Raw genomic sequence first — 18,916 nt, 5'->3', positions numbered from 1 at the left:
TGGCCAACCAATGACCAGTCTAGTCTAAAATCCATGCTAGGAGAGTAAGCCCACCTCTGACACTGCCTAGAGCACCAGGACCCACAAGCTGGAAGATGCAGAGACCTAGAATAGAACCAAACATATAAGCCCCAGTGTGATGATAACTTCTCATTGATCTTCTGTAAGTGCTTCATCTCCACTCTTGAGTCCCTTAATGTTGCTCACCTGCCTCAATCTTGTCAATGTAGTGATGACTAATGATATTCTGCTATACACATAGATTGGTGCCTACCCCAGCTGTCATCAGAGAGGCTTCATCCAGCAACTGATGAATGATGCAGACCCACAGCCAAACAATAGGCAGAGCTCAGGTAATCCTGTAGAAGAAAGGGAAAAAGGAGTGTAGGAGCCAGATGAGTCAAGGATACCACAAGGAAACTCACAGAATCAACTAACCTGGGCTCATAGGGGCTTGCAGAGACTGAACTGACAACCAGGGAGCCTGCATGGGACTGAGCTAAGCACTCTGAATATGTCACAGTTGTGTAGCCCGATCCCTCCTAACAGTGGGAGCAGGGGCTATCTCTAACTCTTTTTCTGGCTTTTGGGACCCTACTCCTCATACTTGTCCAGCCTTAATACATGGGGAGATGCTTAGTCTTACTGCAACTTGATATGCTATGTTTTGTTGATACTCATGCGATACCTGCCCTTTCCAAAACAGAAACGGAGGAGGGGTGGATTGGGGGGTGAGAAAAGAAGGTGTGTGTGTGGGGGGGGATTGGAAGGAGAGGAGGGAGGGGAAATTGTGGCAGAGATGTAAAATAAATAAATTTATAAAAAAGACAAAAAATATTCAATAACAGGACAAGCTTGAGGTTTACTTCCTAAAGAGATCTTCAAAGAAAAGCCTTTGTTGAGGTTCTTGGCACTTAATACAACCCATTCTTGCAATGAAGTTGAGTAAATACTATAATGTTTTAATAAATCTTTTTATGCAAAATAAATTTCTTTGTATGCTCAGGTTGTAGGGCTGCTCATTAATATTTAAAATTTAAAAAGTAATCTTCCTTATAGAAAAGCACACCAATTGGTTGTTCAGTGCCAAGTAGTCCACCCTGAAAACATATAAATGTCACATTATATGTAATGAGCAAATTATTATATTTAGGAATATATAGATATATATGTGTGTGTGTGCACATACTTACTAGATATTAATAATTAAGAAATATTTTCTGCACTTAATAATCTAAAACAAATCACTGAAAAGTTTAAGAAAGTTGTCCATCAACCTTCTCAGCATGCTGGAAGACATTTGATTGCATAACATTGTTCCTTTCAGCCTTTGTCTACTAGGATTCAATATGTGTTTCCCAGGTCTTATTACACACACAATTTGGAATTACAAGGTTTTGAATGGTTTTCATGTTTAAAAGTATGTTATGTGTATGGAAGGCCTTTCTTTTTTAATCTCTTGTAACACCTTGGCAAGCAGAATAGTAATGATACAACTGAATTATGTTTCTGAATCATCTCTTTACACTTCACATTCACTCACTACAATTGTATCTGTTCTTCAGGAACTGTATATGAATGTGCTGTACTAAATAGAGTTATCTCCGCTATTCTGTGTAGCTTTTGATTTATGAGATTAATATAAAGCATATCTCTATATAGTTTGTTCCTTATTAATTATGTATGGAACACTAGCATGTGTATGAACTATATTAACTTAACCAGCTTTTGAATGATGGGAATCCAAGTTGCTTACCTTTACACTTGTTAATAGCAATGGTACTCTGTAGCCATACGTATGTGTGACTTTTGCTTTGCATCAGCAACATAGTGGCCACAACACAATCCCCTTTATACTTGTTAATAGCAATGGTATTCTGTAGCCATACTTATGCTTATGTGTGTGACTTTTGCTTTATATCAGCAGCATAGTGACCACAACACAATTCCCTAGAAGTTTAATGGTGGATTGCAGAGTACGTGTGCTTTCAAATTTACAAAATAAATGGAAGTTAATTTTCTAGAACAGTTGCATTATTTATACTTCTGTCAGTAGCCTACCATTCACTGACCTTGCTCTGAAGTTGCTCACGTTGAGCATTGACAGACATCATAAATAATCACACACTCAGTGAGAACAGAATGGTATCTAAGAGTGGTCCAAACTTTAACTTCCATTTCATTAATAAACACGAACATGGCCTGTATGTTAGTGGTTGTTCCTGCATCCTACTCTGTGAAAAACTTGCTTTTATCTTGTGGATTTTGTGTCTTTCTTTATCTTTATGTGATGTTGCTAGTAATCCTTGAAGAATTAAGGTTATGACTCTCTTACCAGTAAATGTGACAACATATCTCCTTGCTTAAGGCTTTCATTTTTACTTCCCCTGTGGAAACTGTAGTAATACTTATTCTCATGGTTAGTGTTGTCAAATTCATTCATTTTTCTAAATAAATTCTTTCATGTGTCTTACATTAATAAATACTTTTCTGACCAAGGAGGGGAAGATATTTCTCTACATTTGTTTAAAAATTATTTAGACTTTTACGTTTCACTCCATCTTAGCAAAAATCTAGAAGTAGTGATGTTTTACTTTTCAAATAGAAAACTGGGTCTACTTGTTTGTTTTATATACCCAGGCAAATATTTTAGTTTGTATATTAACAAATTTTCCTTTAAACATAATACATTTACTGAGGAGGACATTCCTTCTATTCACACACACACATACACACACACACACACACACACACACACACACACACACTATATAAATGTGTTCGTAAGTCTATTTTCTAACTTCTACATTCTTTTTCTTACTTATTTATCTATTTCTAAATCAATGCCTAATACAGTCCTTGTATCAATTATTATAAGTTTCAGTAGACTAAGGGAAATTATATCTCTACATTTGTTTGCTGCAGAAGTGCCCAAATCTTCCTAGGGCCTCGGTTCACTTATATAACATTGTTTTACACTTTTGTCAATGACTCATGTGAAAGCCTGTTTGGATATTTATTAGACTTTGATTGAGCCATTGATTAGACAGTAAAAAATGATGCCTCTAAGAAGCTGCTGAATCTCTCTCAATAAATATGGCATGCATGTCCAATTATTTAGACATATTTTTTTCATTCTGCTTTTATTTTATAACTCTAGTGAGATATAATTAATATACAATATACTATGCATGAATATTTAATACTTTGTGACACACAGACACACACACACATGTGAATCATTACCACAGTAAAAACAATAAACTTTTTCCAGTGTTTCATTGTGTCTTTTCTATGCTTACCTCCTGTTTTAAATGATTTTATAATTTTCTTTCTATCGACATTCTTTTAGTAACTATTTTGTAATTTACCTTTTTAATTTCTTTTAATGAAATTTTTCTGTTTGTTCTTTGGCAATTTCATGCAAGAATAATGTGTACTCTGATTGTTATAAATGCCATTCCCCCATAGTACCTCTCTCTTTCTTACAAAGCTCCTCAGATTCATGACCTTTGCTATTGTTATATCTTGTTCTTTATTTATTTTTTTGAGAACCTCTTGTGTTTCACCAAGGTCATCGGTGTGCCCATGGGTTTGAAACTATCCATTGGAACCTGATGTGCTCCTGACAATGACTGTTCCTCCCCTAGGAATATATATATATATATATATATATATATATATATATATATATATATATATATATGGTTAAGTGTGAAGATACCTTTTCCTTGTACCTATCCTAAAGATAGCATTGATTATTGTTCATTACCTCTTCAATCTTTACGTTTATACAATTATTATTGTGATGTTCCACTGTTTGCCAATTTCCCCGGTAGCCGTGGAAAAATCAACTGTCACTGCAGTTGTTTTGATTTACATAATATTGCTTCTGTCATTTTATTTTTAACTGAACTTTTTTCAGTGGTTCAGGTTTGACTCTGATATGTTCACCTGTAGATGACTTTGAGATTATGATATAACTAGAACATTTCTCCCTTCCCTTTCTCCCTCCAAGCCCTCGTATATAACCCTCCTTGTTCTCCTTCAACGTTATGCCCTATTTTTCCTTGTTATTACATGTATATATGTATTTGCATATACATATATATTCCTAAATATAACTCATTGAGTTAATATAATACTTTTATGTATATTTTCAGGGCTGACCATTTGACATTGCACATCCAATCTTCCAAAAGAAGACTACTTCTCTTGCTCCCAGCTTTGCTCAGTTTCCTATAATTCTTTTTGTAGAGATGAAGCCCCATGGGCTTTTCCCCAGTCAGTTTGGCATGTTCATTGGTGTCACCCTTCTTAATCTCACATTTGGGCATTCATATTTGTGAGATTTTATGGACATAGCTTCCTTTGCTATTAGGAGATACAATCTCCCAACAAACTCCTTGATCCTCTGGCTCTTAAAATCTTTCTTCCATGTCTAGCAATGATCCCTGATACTTAGGTGCAGGAATGTTTTGTAGATATATCCATTACTGATTGAGGTAGTCTGTTTACTAACTATAATAATTCGTATCAGCCAAGCAACCCTAGAGGAGAGAGTCAGGAGAGGTTGATCAACAAGTTCTACACTGGAATTTGATAGGCATAAATAGTTTGTATCTGGTATTAAAATACAGACTGTATACATAGCTATCATCCACTGTGCAGCTCAAAAGAATAGACTTTTGAAGAATTCCATTATAAAGTAATGATGAGTATTTGAGAATGTAAGGATACTCAATTGGATTTCTTTTGATATGTATTATATGCAGTAATTACTTTAAGGTCCTTTTAATGATTTAGTGTTTCTGATATCTGCAGTTCTTAAAGGCTAAGTATATTGCTTGGAATTGCCACTGATGGCTGCTTACAAAGGCTCTTCATTTTTTATGCATTTGATAATTTGTTATTTTCAGCTCATCTTTTACTGCACCTACCATGACATATCCTGAGGATCCTTAATAACATTTCTTTCCTTCAAGGAGATACTACATTTATCTTTGTATGGTCCATCAACTAAAACACAATTGGAAACAGCTATTAGGGAGGACTTTACAGCTTTCCTATACAAATAAAATGTCTAATGTGATAGATATGCCAGTAATTCCAGTCTAATTATTATATATTATCATCATATGTGGAAAATCATACAGTATACCACAGATACATGTAATTACTATTTGGTAATTAAAAATAATGAAAATTGTTTTTATGAGAAAGGACCTTCATTTCCTCACTTGGATTTTTCCCAGATCATAAAACTAATATAAATCCTATCCCAAGATTCATATAATGTTATGTTTATAGGTAGTGACTTCAAGAATACATAGCTAATATGATATTATAGGGATAATTGTTCCCTGTATAGTTTAGTAAAATTACAGACAGCTTTTGGCTTCTCCTTATGAGCAGTACATTTTCTTTCACCAGCATATTATTTTGCTAAAGGTATCACATTGATTAATATCTGATTTGCATGAAGGTAGGGATGGAATTCAAAGTCATGTCCCTTTCTCCAGAGCCATCTTTAAAGGGACAAGGATTCAAGATTTCACTTTCTGCATATCATGTATCCATGGTACCCCATCTCAACTTAATACAATGCCAGGCTGCAACTCTTTTTAGTTATTGTTCTTTTCTTTCAACTTCTACTTCTAACACAGGACATTTTTTTTCTTTTTGTTGTCACTTGCCACGATCGGAAAGAATCATGTTGTTTCAACTGTTTCATCCACACACTCTGAAGTCAAAGAAATTTTCAAAAATACTATTCTCAATACTACCTGATTATACATTTGATAATTATCATTAATAATGCTTTGAATGTCATGCAATCAGTGAATTTAATAGCTTCAAATAAATAGTCAATTTACCCAACACTTTCCAAATTGTTATATGTCAAAGGTATAAGAAAATTGTTTGTTTGTTTTTGATGTACTTAATGTGCCATTGTCGTTCAGCCTGAGATGTCTTGACTGAACTTATTTTATTTTCTTTTGATGCCATTCAATACTAAGAACAATGCTTTCTGTCTTTCCTAAAAACATTTTGATTCATCTAAAATGGTCTATTTCATGCTTGTGGGGACTTTTTCCCCACCATACAAGATAAGTTACTTGTCTTTGTTCAGCTGACATTGCAGATGATGAAGAATTCATCAAATAACATCACTGTGTCATTTTGTGATCTCCACAGATTGTGTTCCATCTACTGTGGTATTTGTTTTATTGTGTGTTTGTCATTTCAGAAACTCTTAGCCTTTAAAATGTTTCTCACTCTACTTCCTTCAGTCATCATTACCATGAAACAATTATCATTAACCTAAATCCTCATTGGAGTAGATGGGTGGTGTTATGGTTATCATCTGGATTTCAGTAGGGTGAAAACTCCACTACATATCACAACATGAGTTGAGGATTGGGATGCTTACGAAAATAATGTTCATCCAAAATACAACGCATAGATTTTTTAACCTATCTTTAGCCACATGAAAATACAAACTGGGCCACAGACATGGACTGGATGTGTCATTTGTATCAGTGTAGCTTATGGGAGAGGTACCTGAGTCCCCTCTATTTATTTCCTTTAATAAAACAAATAAGAGAAAGTAGCTTCATCAATGGGTCAATAGAATACTAGACCCCCTGTAGTAGGCTTTTTTCAGACCGCCAGTCCCCAAATCATGACACAGAGACTCATTATTAATTAGGAAAGCACAGCCTTTAGCTTAGGCTTGTCTCACTAGCTCTTATAGCTCAAATTAGCCCATTTCTATTCCTCTACTTGTTGCCACATGACTCATGGCTTTTGCCTCTCCACCTGCACATCTTGCTTCTTCTGCTTCTGGCTGGCAACTCCATCTTTCTTGCTCTCCAAATCCTCTCTATCCCCAGAATTCCTGCCTAACCTCTTCCTGCCTAGCTAATGGCCATTCAGCTCTTTATTAAACCAATCACAGTGACACATCTTTACACAGTGTAAAGGAATATTCTGCAACAGCCATCAAATATTATGAATTAATTGCCACTATCTCTTCAAATAAACTTGTCTGAGAATGCTACGTGCTAATTGTAGAAATGATTAGTACAATGGTAAATGATATAAAGGATTTTAAATTTCTATTTCATGGTATGTCTTGGCAAATATGAGCTCAAATGTCCCAATAAAGTGTATATTGTACATGTGTTATAACTCAGAATGCAATGGCCCACCTTTTTCTTCTTAAAAGAATAGTGAATTTATTGACACACTGTGGCTATTCAACTCTCATTTTATATATATATATATATATATATATATATATGTGTGTGTGTGTGTGTGTGTGTGTGTGTGTGTGTGTGTGTGTGTTTGTCCGCATATGTATGTATGTATGTGTCTGTGTGTATATACGTGTGTGTGTGAGAGAGAGAATGTGTATGTAATAATACAACTTTATACAATGTTGCACAATTTCCAAATGTTCTTGTTTAATATTCTCCAAGAACATTTCAGAATGCAGCTGTATTTTATGCATAATAGAGAAATGAGGAAAATGCAAGAAACAACATAGCACTAAACTCAGTGAATACAGGTGAGAATTCATGTAGATTCCTCTGATAGAAGACGATTTAATTTTATTTTAACATTTAGAAATAATTATTTGGTAGTCATTAAGCTGTGAAAACGTCTTCAATTTTATAAGTACAAGTTGATAGGCTATATCTAAGGGACATTACTCATTCCAGAGACTGATGAAGTTAAGATTTTCAGTTTTTTTTTTAATTTTTAGCAAACTCTTTTCAATTTATTGTCAAAACATATGCCATCACTGACATAATGTCACAAGTCCTGTGATAGTCTGTAGAGCCCCTTCATTGCCTTGGGATTTAAGGAATGTCCATAAACTCTATCCACTGCTTGTTAAACTCTACTTACTCTAAACACGGAGGGTTGCTATTTTATGAGTTCATTACTCAAGAGGCTCAAGCTATGACCTTTGTAATTAAGTCAGACATGGGGAGGCCAAATTTCTAGGTCAAATCATCTCCTCCACCTTCACAAAATTGTCTTAAATAAATTTATTTTCTACTGTATCCTGGGGATTTACTGTGGGACTATAATGTAAGAAACAATGTCATAGGAGAGACCTTCACCGTTCCTGTAAAACTGTCATTCAGAGCATTGGTCTTTCCTGTGGCTGTCTTGTGGCTCTTGTTACTCTTGATTCTTCAAGCTCCAAGCCATAGAAAGATTTTTTTCTCATATAAACAGTCTCTTTTGTCTGATTAGACAGTTAAAACAATATGTAATGGAAAAACATATATTGCTTTGATAATATATACTGTTGTGGTTGTTTTTTATTTGTTTTGCTTTTTGAGATGGTCTTTCTATGCAGCTTCGGGTGTCTTGAAACTTAGTGTGTAGAACAGGCTGGCCTCAAAATCAAAAATCTTCCTGCTTAAACTCATGGTTAGTTGAAAATAATACAACTATAAAATGAATTCAATGTTTACAGAGGAACACAGGTGTCCAGCGAAGAAACAGTCCTACAGCACATTGTTAGCCCAAGAAAAGAACAAAATCTGAATATTGAAGTGTGTTTTTGACAAATAAGTGTCATTCTTCATGACCATAAACTCACAAACCACAAGTCAAACTATCTTAAACCAGAGATGTCAGTATATGTTTACATCTCAGTTCCTTAGAACATTCATCTAGTTAGTTCTTGTTAAGCCTCATGTTCTCCTCTGTTTCAAGCTGTGGGCCCTCAACTGTAAGTTCATTCTTCAGCCAACATTATACGGAACTACCCATGGGGATCAATAATAATTAATTGTAGCTGGAGAATTTCTCTCCGGCTCCCGCCACCAAGTCCCACCAGTCCCAGAGCCCACTTATAAAATAAACACACAGACTCTTACATTATTTAAACTGTTTGGCCATTAGCTCAGGCCTATCATTGTCTAGATCTTACTCTTATATTTAGCCCATTTCTATTAATCTTTACTTTGCCACGTGGCTCGTGGCTTACCGGTACTTTACATCTTCCTTGTCCTGGCGGCAGCTCCAGGCAATCTCTCCCTTCCCTTCCTGTTCCCTCAATTTTCTTCTCTGTTAGTCCTGCCTATACTTCCTATCTGGCTATTGGCCAATCAGAGTTTATTTACATATAGCGATATCCACAGCAATTAATTGCTTTTGTTTCTGTTTTACATGAAGGACTCTATCATCTTCCTGCAATATATTCTCTGTGAACTTTCCAAGAATATAAAGTAGCTTTATTATTACTATTTTATAGAAGATTATATAAGGTTCAGACAATAGAAATAACCCATCTAAAGCCACATAGCTGGTTGGGAGGCTAAGCTGAAATTCAAAATCAAGATTAACTGGTTTCCACAGTTCACCAACTATTTTTCCTGGTCTTTCTTCATCTGCTAGAAAAACAAATATTAGGCAAGTTATATTTAGATGTTGAAATTTTCCTTTGCCCAATTTTTGGTTATAGTCTCACCTCCCTAAATTCTACATTTGGATCTTCACAGTGAATTTGTTTGGAAAGTAACTGTCTATTCCCATGGTTCAGTTTTCACTATATAGACATACAGAGTAGGACAGATGTGATTGCATTTATATAACTGTGGAGCATTAACCTGGAACATCGTTGAATCCCTATCAGAAATTCCTTCTATTATTTTGTTAATATTAACATTGTTAGCCTGTTTTTCTTGTGCTTTTTCAATATATCACCTACAATGAGCAACCTTAAATCTCTCTGCATATAAATAAGAATTAATTGTGAAAATGCGTAAATTATATGATTATAATGCGTCATTTGACTTGGAAACAAGTTTAATTGGAGGGATTTGGGACATAGTGGGAGCACTCTGAAGCTTTCTTGGGAATTAGAGGACTCCTCCTGTGATTAATTGCTGGAAATGACAAGCTTAAAAGGATCCAAAAGAAAGTCAACTCCCCAGATATGCTGACTGGGTAGGTGCTAGAGTGCTCCAGCAGGAGCTGGCTCAATCCTTTCACCCTGGTCAGAAAGGACTTGTAGGACTGGCAATACAAAATTCAACCTAAAAGCACCCATAAGGTTTCAAAGACATGGGGTACAGCCAAGGTCACAACCATTTAGCAGGAACTCAGGGCTCTCTCCTTAGGCATCTTTACACAAAAGGATCTATCTCCAGGGGATTTTTTTCTTGCTTCAGGTCAGCAGCCAGAAACTAGGTTCAACCTAAAAAGCTAAGCAGCCACCTAGGACTGGTCTGTGGGGTTGTCTCCTCTAACCAGCAACAAGACTGACAGTTACTTTCCCATGTACTGCAGGACTCAATACTAAAGTGAACTTCATACAGAGATCAGAGGAAGGGGGCGCTTGATCAACAAAGGCATAAGAATGATAATTTCCTCTGTGGAATTTAGAAATTACTTTTTTAAAGAAACCAGTGCCTGGTAGTTAATGCCTACTTATAAAACTAGATCATTAGAAAAATGTAAGAGGCATCCTTATGTTATTGGATGATGATATGTAAAACAAAATAAGGACCATAAAAGAAAAAGCAAGAATTTTTCAAATATGAAACAAGAACTTGAATTTGAAATTGTCCTGCATTATCTTAGGCTTTTTTTTTTTTAATGTCAGAGGAAACTGTGGATGGACTGTTTTCAGCTTTCCTAAAATGTTTAAATAAGGACAATGCAATAGCAAAACAAGCTAGTCTCCTGGAGTAGAAACCTATACTTAGGGATTTTGGAACAAGAGCCTAAACCTGCAAAGTGAAGTAACGCTATAAATAAGAAGTAATGCTTTGGGGCTGCAAAGTTCTGCTGTGGGTCCTGGTTTAACCTCTTTTGTCTGGAGGACTCTGGTATGAAGGTGGGATAATGATGGTACTGGAAATGCAGATAGATTTGCTATCACTTTGCCAGTTTTAAATTTGAGTTTAATACTCGCTATTTCAGACTTCAGACAAATAAAGATTCTTTCTATTGTCCTGTGTGTAACATGTGGATAAGAATATTTATCTCAGATGAGCTGAGATGATTTAATATCAGTACCAGAGTGGTCCCAATGCCTATTACATAATGAAAGTGTATTTTAGCTTAGGGGGCTAGAGAGATGGCTCAGCAGTTGAGAGCATTGGCTGCTCTTCCAGAGGACCCAGGTTCAATTCCCAGCACCCACATAGCAGCTTACAACAGTTTGTCACTCCAATTCCAGGGGATCTGAAACCTTCAAACCAATGCACATAAAATAAAATTAAATGAGTTATTAAAATATATAAACATAAAATAATTTTAATAAATAAATAAAAATAAATAAATGAATATTAGCTTCATTGTCATTTCAGCAAGAAAGTATTTGAAGGGAAAACAACTCTAAGACACAATGCTATCTTTTTTCTTTCTTTCTTTTCCTTTTCTTTTTTTGCTTTCTGCTTTTCAATATTCCTAAAGTGAAAGACTTAACATTTCCTGAATGAAACAATCATCAGGTCTCAGCTTGTAATAGATGGCCCAGCCTAAGTACTCATCAAAATTGAGGCAGGTGAGCAACATTAAGGGACTCAAGAGAGGTGATGAAGCAATTACAGAAGATCAATGAGAAGTTATCATCACACTGGGGCTTATATGGTTGGCCTTGAGTATCAGTGAGACTGGACAGAAGCATTCTCAGAGAGCACAGGGAAGCATTGTTTATTATCATTGCCCTTGTGGACATGGATCCATCCTTCCTCTGCTGTAAGGAAATACGTGTTTGGATTTTGTTTATGATGATAGGACAGCCTTGGCGGTGCAGATGAGGCTATTTCTAGAGATTGGCATGTGAACTGAAACTGTGTGGGCAAGCTCAACCTTCAACATGGACATCACCATCCAATTAGCTGGGGGCCCAGGTGCAGCAAAAGTGTTGCATCATAAGTGTCACTGAAGCTTTTCTACAAATAGAGGCTAATTTACAGGCTCTCAGCCACAGTAGTCTTAATTTAAAAATGGCTATTGAATACTCACCAAGGACAAGGTATTGCTAGACACTGGGAACCAAAGTCTCCTAGACTTTATTATATATCTGTAATTTAACAGACTTGAACATATAAATAAATCTTTTAGAGTATAAAACTTACCATGAAGAAATCATGTCATACTGAGGCCCAAGAGGGAGTCCCTGATGGAGATAGATTACCTGAAAAGGCATCCCTAAGAAGGGACCCTCAAGGCCAGAGGGATCAAAATGACAGGATAGGTTGGGTAAGGAGCATCTTGGGACTGAGAAAAGTTCATAGCTGAGATTAGAAACCGTACAAGGTTCTTGAGGCTAGAATGGCTAGAAGGAAGGTGGCTAATGTGTTGACTGTCAGGAAAACAGGCTGAGCACAGCATAAGCCAAGGGATATTTTAGGGAATACCCTGTTGAAAAGGTAGGGAAGGCCCTAAGCATGCAGTGCAAAGTTGTAGTCCAATACAGCTGCTAATTTGGACTGAACGAAAAGTTGTTGAAGCATTTCAATCAAGGAGTGGGTGTTGTCTCATTTTCATATGTACAAACCTCTACTTTATTTCTAGAGTGAAATAGTTGGAAAGAGATATGAATAAAAGTGAAAACCAATTAGGAAGCCATCTAAATGACTGTGCCAGAGGCTTTGACTACATCTGTGGCAATGAAGTTACCTTGCATCTATATCACTAGCTAGTTGGAGCCACCAGATAAATATTATTTAAAATTAGAAATATAATCTGTATCATGGGACGTTGTAATATTGAATAAAATGTACATTAGCATACACCAGAGCCCAAGTTTAGCGTTAAGTACTCCAAGAACACAAAGTTTTTCTTTCTATACTCTGAAATGTTTTCTGCTCTGTAGCACAGAACTTCCTGAATTACTGAATATCACAGCTCTGCAAAATGTGAAACCCTCTGAAAAGAACACCTGAAGTCAGAAGGCAAAGTCTTGCAAACTTTTAACTGCTAGAATCAGGATTTGAACATTCTGTTTCCACTTTAGAGTTACATAAAGGGTCCTTACAGGGTTTTAAATTTTTTTTATTATTTTATTAAGAATTGTATGTAGCCATATAGTTATGACTAGAATAAATCTTTACCTAATTCCTTTCCCTCCAATTTTTCCCTATCCCTCACTACCTTTCCCTCTCTACTTTATCTGAACCCCACCATACCCCTCCTCTCTCTCTGATCTATACTTACATTTGCCTGTAAGTGCATAGGTATAGGCCCATCTATTGCCACATCCCTGAACAACACTTAATCTTACTTTCCAAGCATCCATCAACTGCTAAAAGCTTCTCATCTATAGATGAAACTTCATGAGCCCCTCACCTTCTCTTTTGTATGCTGTTATTTTGAGCAGCTTAGTCTTATGCAGGTCTTCTGCATTTAGTTACAGCTCCTTTGCATTCATATGTGTAACAGCCCTCTCAGGTCTAGCAAATGCTTTCACTAAAGACACCAACTACTTCTGGCACTTTCAATCTTTTTGACCCTTTTCTCCAATGATCCCTGAACCTTGTGGTGTAAGAAGGTATGGTATAGATGTTCTATTTAAATATTAGCATTCCACAGACTCTTATTTTCTATGTGTTGACCAATTATGGGTCTTTGTATTAATCACAATCTACTGCAAAAATAAGCTTCTCAAATGAGGGTGAGAAATGCACTAATCTATGAGTATAAGAACAAGAATTGAGGAGGTAGTTCAATACTGTGTCCATTTAATAGAGTATTAGTTTCCTCTGTAGGCATCATGACCAATCCAGCTATAGATTTTTGGCCCACTTAATTGTACCAGGCATGAGTTACATCTTGTGTAGCAGACTTTCATCATTTCATCAGCAAGTGGTTGGTTACTTCTGAAATATTTGAGAAACCATTGCACCAGTGGGCATATCTTACCAGGCCAGAAGTTGAATATTATTCTCAGGTATCATAAATAGAACCTTCTGGCATCATGAAGGCTAGCTGGTAAGATGAAGCTTTCAGGTCAATGCTTGCCTGATTTCTCCAGTCCTATAATTCAGATATGTTGTATCTTCTGTAATAAGATCTTATTGCAGTTCTTATACCAAGTTCTAGAGGCCACCAAGAGCAATGGCAATATCCTATAAGGTTTGTGGAAGGAGTTGTAGCTGGAGTTTTTTCTCTCCGGGTCCGGCCAAACCCCGGCAGTCCGACAGCCCACTTATAAAATAAACACACAGACCCTTATATTATTTATACTGTCTGGCCTAATGGCTCAGGCTTCTTGTTAACTGTTCTTATATCTTAAATTAACCCATTTCTATAAATCTGTACCTTGCCACGTGGCTCGTGGCTTACCGGAATCTTCACATGCTGCTTGTCATGGCGGCGGCTGGCAGTGTCTCCTTCCTTCAGCCTTCCACTTCCCAGAATTCTCTTCTCTGCTTGTCCCGCCTATACTTCCTGCCTGGCCACTGGCCAATCAGCATTTTATTTATACAGAGTGATATCCACAGCATGGAGTCTATTGGTTAGCATCAACCAACAACTTGAAAAGAGGGGACACACACTTAGCACTGGATTTTTACTTGCTATCTAAAGGTGTTTGGGAGAGATACAGTACCCATTACAGGGTAACTCCATTTAAATATCAATCAATAGATTAAGTAGGTAGATAGATAGATAGATTGATAGATGTAGATATGTATAGCTAGGATGTGGGGGAAGGGAAACATTCATGAACTACTGGTGGGAGTATAAACTGGTACAGGCACCATGAAAGTTAATGTGGAGGATCCTCAAAAAGCTAGATATAAATGTACACTAGAAACCAGCTGTACCATTCCTGTGCATATTCCATGAAAAAAAATGTGGCATACTACAGGGTTATTTGCTCATCATTGTCAATTGCTGCTGTGTTTGAAATAGCCAGAAAAAGCAAACAGCCTAGATGCCCATTAACTGATTAACTGATAATGAAAATATGCCTTATGTACACATTGTTATACTATTCAGCAGCAATGACATGTAAAATTATAAAACTTGTAGAGAAATTGAAGGAACCTTGAAATCATGTTTGTAAAGATGGTAACTGGGTCCCAGAATGACTAAAGCCACTAGTGCTTATAGGCTTTTTTTTTTATTTTTTTTGGGGGGGGCTCATGAAAGACCAACTAAAATCACAAAAAATGTTGTCATAACGATACTATTTTGTAATGATACTTTATCCTGACTTATATAATTTCTCTTTAAGAGCTACAACAATAGTTTGCAAATGAAAATGCATCTTTCTGATGAACCAAAAAGGATGATAACATTTAATTATATATATATATATACACATGCATGTGCATATATACATATATTGTGGTGTGTGTGTGTGTGTGTGTGTGAGTGTGTGTGTGTGTGTGTGTGTGAGAGAGAGAGAGAGAGAGAGAGAGAGAGAGAGAGAGAGAGAGAGAGAGAGAGAATCTGTCTGCTTATGGTAAAAGTCTGGCAAAATAGAAAAGAATAAAATATCCTCATCATCATAATGTATTAAAGCAATTTAATATTTTTTCTTCATACTATCTTAGAATCAGGAAAAGAATGCAATTCTTTCAGTGACATTGGGTTACTTGCCTTTCTATGTTGTAAGGTCAATATGAGTCTTGTGTTCTGTATCCCATGAAATTTTTCAGAAAGTTTTTGACTATTGAATGGCGAACTTAAATCAGAATTAGTATATACACACACACACACACACACACACACACACACACACACATATATATATACATATATGTTTAAATAAAACTTTGCATTTAAAATCAATTGATAATTCTAAGGAAACATTTTTCCAGAAACAACTTATTTTAAAAATTGTTACTGTGGTGATAAGAATGGCCTATGGAGGCTGGGTGGTGGTAGCACACGCCTTTAATCCAGCACTCAGAGCTCGGTGGATCTTTGTGAGTTCAAGGCCAGCCTTATCTACAAAATGAGCTCCAGGACAGCCAGGGCTACACAAAGAAATCAAGTCTTGAAAAAAAAATAAAAAGCAAAAAGAGAGAAGAAAAGAGAATATCCCAAGGAAAATCAATAACTTAGGAAATACTCTGTTTCTGGTGGGAAAAGAAAGGATTTTTCTGGTTGACTTTAACATGTTGTGATTACTTGTTATATAGAGTATTATACTAAAGTCCATGCATCATGTAAAAATGGGTATAATTAATATTCTTTTAAAAAATGAAAGACTGAAACTTCTACATGGTTTAGATATGGACCCTAAGTGGAATATTTGGAAATGACATGCACATTTCAGGTGTTGTGAGTAAATAGACAGTTTTGCTTGTTTTTGGTGTTGCTGTAGTTTTTGTTGACAGTAAGCCTCTACAGCTAGTATGATGTCCATAGGTCATTTTGTAAAGGATAAATACTAAGGGACATTTGGCTGAGATTATGTCCCAATGTAGCATAAAAGATGTCTAAGCTGTGGTTGAGGCTTTTTTTTTAATCCTATAAATATGAAAGAATATATCCTATAAATTAATCACCCCATAGTGGCTTATTTGTTTTATGGTTATCCCCATTTTAAGAACAATGAAATTGACAAGAAACACATGCAAATATTAAATAAAGCAGCTAGCTCGTGATAAGCACTCACTAAATTTTTTGTATCTATAAAGGAATAAAGCATTGCCTTATTTTGTTGTTTATCTAGAAACTAGACACGTGTTTTTAAAGTTTCCCATTTAAACATACTTCTTCCACAAAATCTTTATTATGCTACCATTATCACAGACATTGCATACTTGTTAACCCACACCCCTTTAGTAGTTCACACCTCTTTTTGAAAAGAATAGCCTTGTACACATCACCTTTTATTTAAATTAATTACATAAGATTTGTCTACAAGACTGTGAGATCCTCACTAGCATAAATTATACTTATTCATTTTTAGCCCAGCACTTTGCATAACATTTGGAACACATCATGTACTTTATAATTCAAAAATTCACATACTCATGTACTGTGATAGCTAATCTTGTCCATTTCATTAGATGTAGAGACACTTAAGAAATTCCTCAAGGACATATGGGAGTGTGTCTGTGAGGGTGACCATTAAGGCTCTGAGCTAATCAATGGATTTAATCCATTGGTGGATTCTAATTGTGAATAGACTCTTAGAGGTGAAGGAGCTGTGGATGGAGGGGGATATACTTTTAAATGATTTACTTTGGCCATGGCACTCTCATAGTATTCTCCATCCACTCCTTGGCCACCATGAGGTAGGAGGCTCTGCTCCACCTTGCCTTTGCCACCGTCTTGCTCATTTTCACCATAAGACCAGAACCAAAACTGTCAAGAGACTGTGGACTGAAGCCTCCAATACTGTGAGTTGAAATAAATCTGTGCTCCTTTTAATAGTTTAATTTAGGTATTAGTGATAACAACACAATGTGACTTGCAAGTATTTTAATTGAAAACATATGAAGCAGTATACTAGATGTTGACAAGGTCCTATTGTAGCCCTGAACATGTTGTGTGGCTGAATTTTGCTCTCTAGAACCAATGCATCTCAGGAAATGAGATGGATGGTTCAGTCAAGCCGCTATGGTGATAAACTTTACATATCACTGAAAGACCACAGAAGATGAAAATATATTTATTCACTTATTTTTTACTTTCTTATAGGTTTGGAACTCAGGTATGGATAACTAATGGTGGTCAGACAATATCTTTTATCTCAGAACCTCACAAAAATAGGTACATACTACTAACAAAAAACAGTTTTCATAATAAAAATATTGCCAGCCTAGCATGCTGTCTTCAGAACTAAGAGAAGTGATGAGAAGCACTAGGAGTAAGAACTCCACTATCTGGTTTAACTCAGCCCTGCTACACAATCTCCATGTAAACTTGAACAAGATACTAACCCTCCTGTTACATTCTGTAACGTACTCACGTTGTTTAACTTATAGACTCCCTATAGAGAAAAACTGATGCTTTTATAGTCACATCACATAATAACCCCTCATGAAACTTCATTTTTCATTATTCCCTGTAAGATTTTATAATTCATAAGGGACACAAAATTTCTGGTGTTGCTGGAGTTCCTTGTGGTGATAATTAGGAAGTCTATATAATTGATCAACCACACCAAATTACTTTAAATTTAAAATTTTAATTTGGGGATAATTATAGGTTAACATAAAGTTATGATTAATTGTATGCTAATATAATCTCTACCACTTATATATTTCCCAAAGGGGAATCATCTTGAAAAAGTATAGTATATCCCAATGCTACTATTTTCTACTGATCACAGTTGATAATTAGTTCCATCATCAGAGAACTTCCATACTGCCATCCCCACACCTCCTACATGCTAGTTATAGTCAACCCCCACTGTGCCCTCTATTTCTATATGTCTGTGACTTCACCTTGCTATGTAAAGGGAAGTATGAGTATTAACTTTTGTATTGGCTACTTCCACTCTGCAAAATATCCTGAAGATTCATGTGAGTTGATAACTGTGCATCAACAATTTATTTATTTTTTATCAATGAGAAGTATAATATACTTTTGTTCTGCTATAGTTGTTACATTCACCTCTGAAGCTAGAATGCAGTTTACTAATCATATGCTTGCTTATCATGCTTGAGGTTATAGGTTGTCTCTATTACTGCTTGTAAATGGTAGGTATTTAGAAAAAGTGCTATGAACAATTATGCTGTAGGCATATACAGGTATTTTAATATTAATTTTGCCATGTGGATTTAAATGCTGCAACCTGTTATGAGATACATTGAAGGTAGTTTAAAGAGATGACTTTGTGTTGTAGTTTGCATTCTGTTTCTGTGAAAAATATCATATCCCAAAACAACTTGGGGAAGAAAGAGTATTTTATCATACAATTTATGGTCCATCATTGAGAGGCAGAAATTCAAGGCAGGGACCTGTAGGC

Source organism: Peromyscus eremicus, chromosome 1 (genome assembly GCF_949786415.1).
Source record: "Peromyscus eremicus chromosome 1, PerEre_H2_v1, whole genome shotgun sequence".
NCBI classification, from domain to species: Eukaryota; Metazoa; Chordata; class Mammalia; order Rodentia; family Cricetidae; genus Peromyscus; species Peromyscus eremicus.
This window is presented reverse-complemented; position numbering follows the sequence as displayed.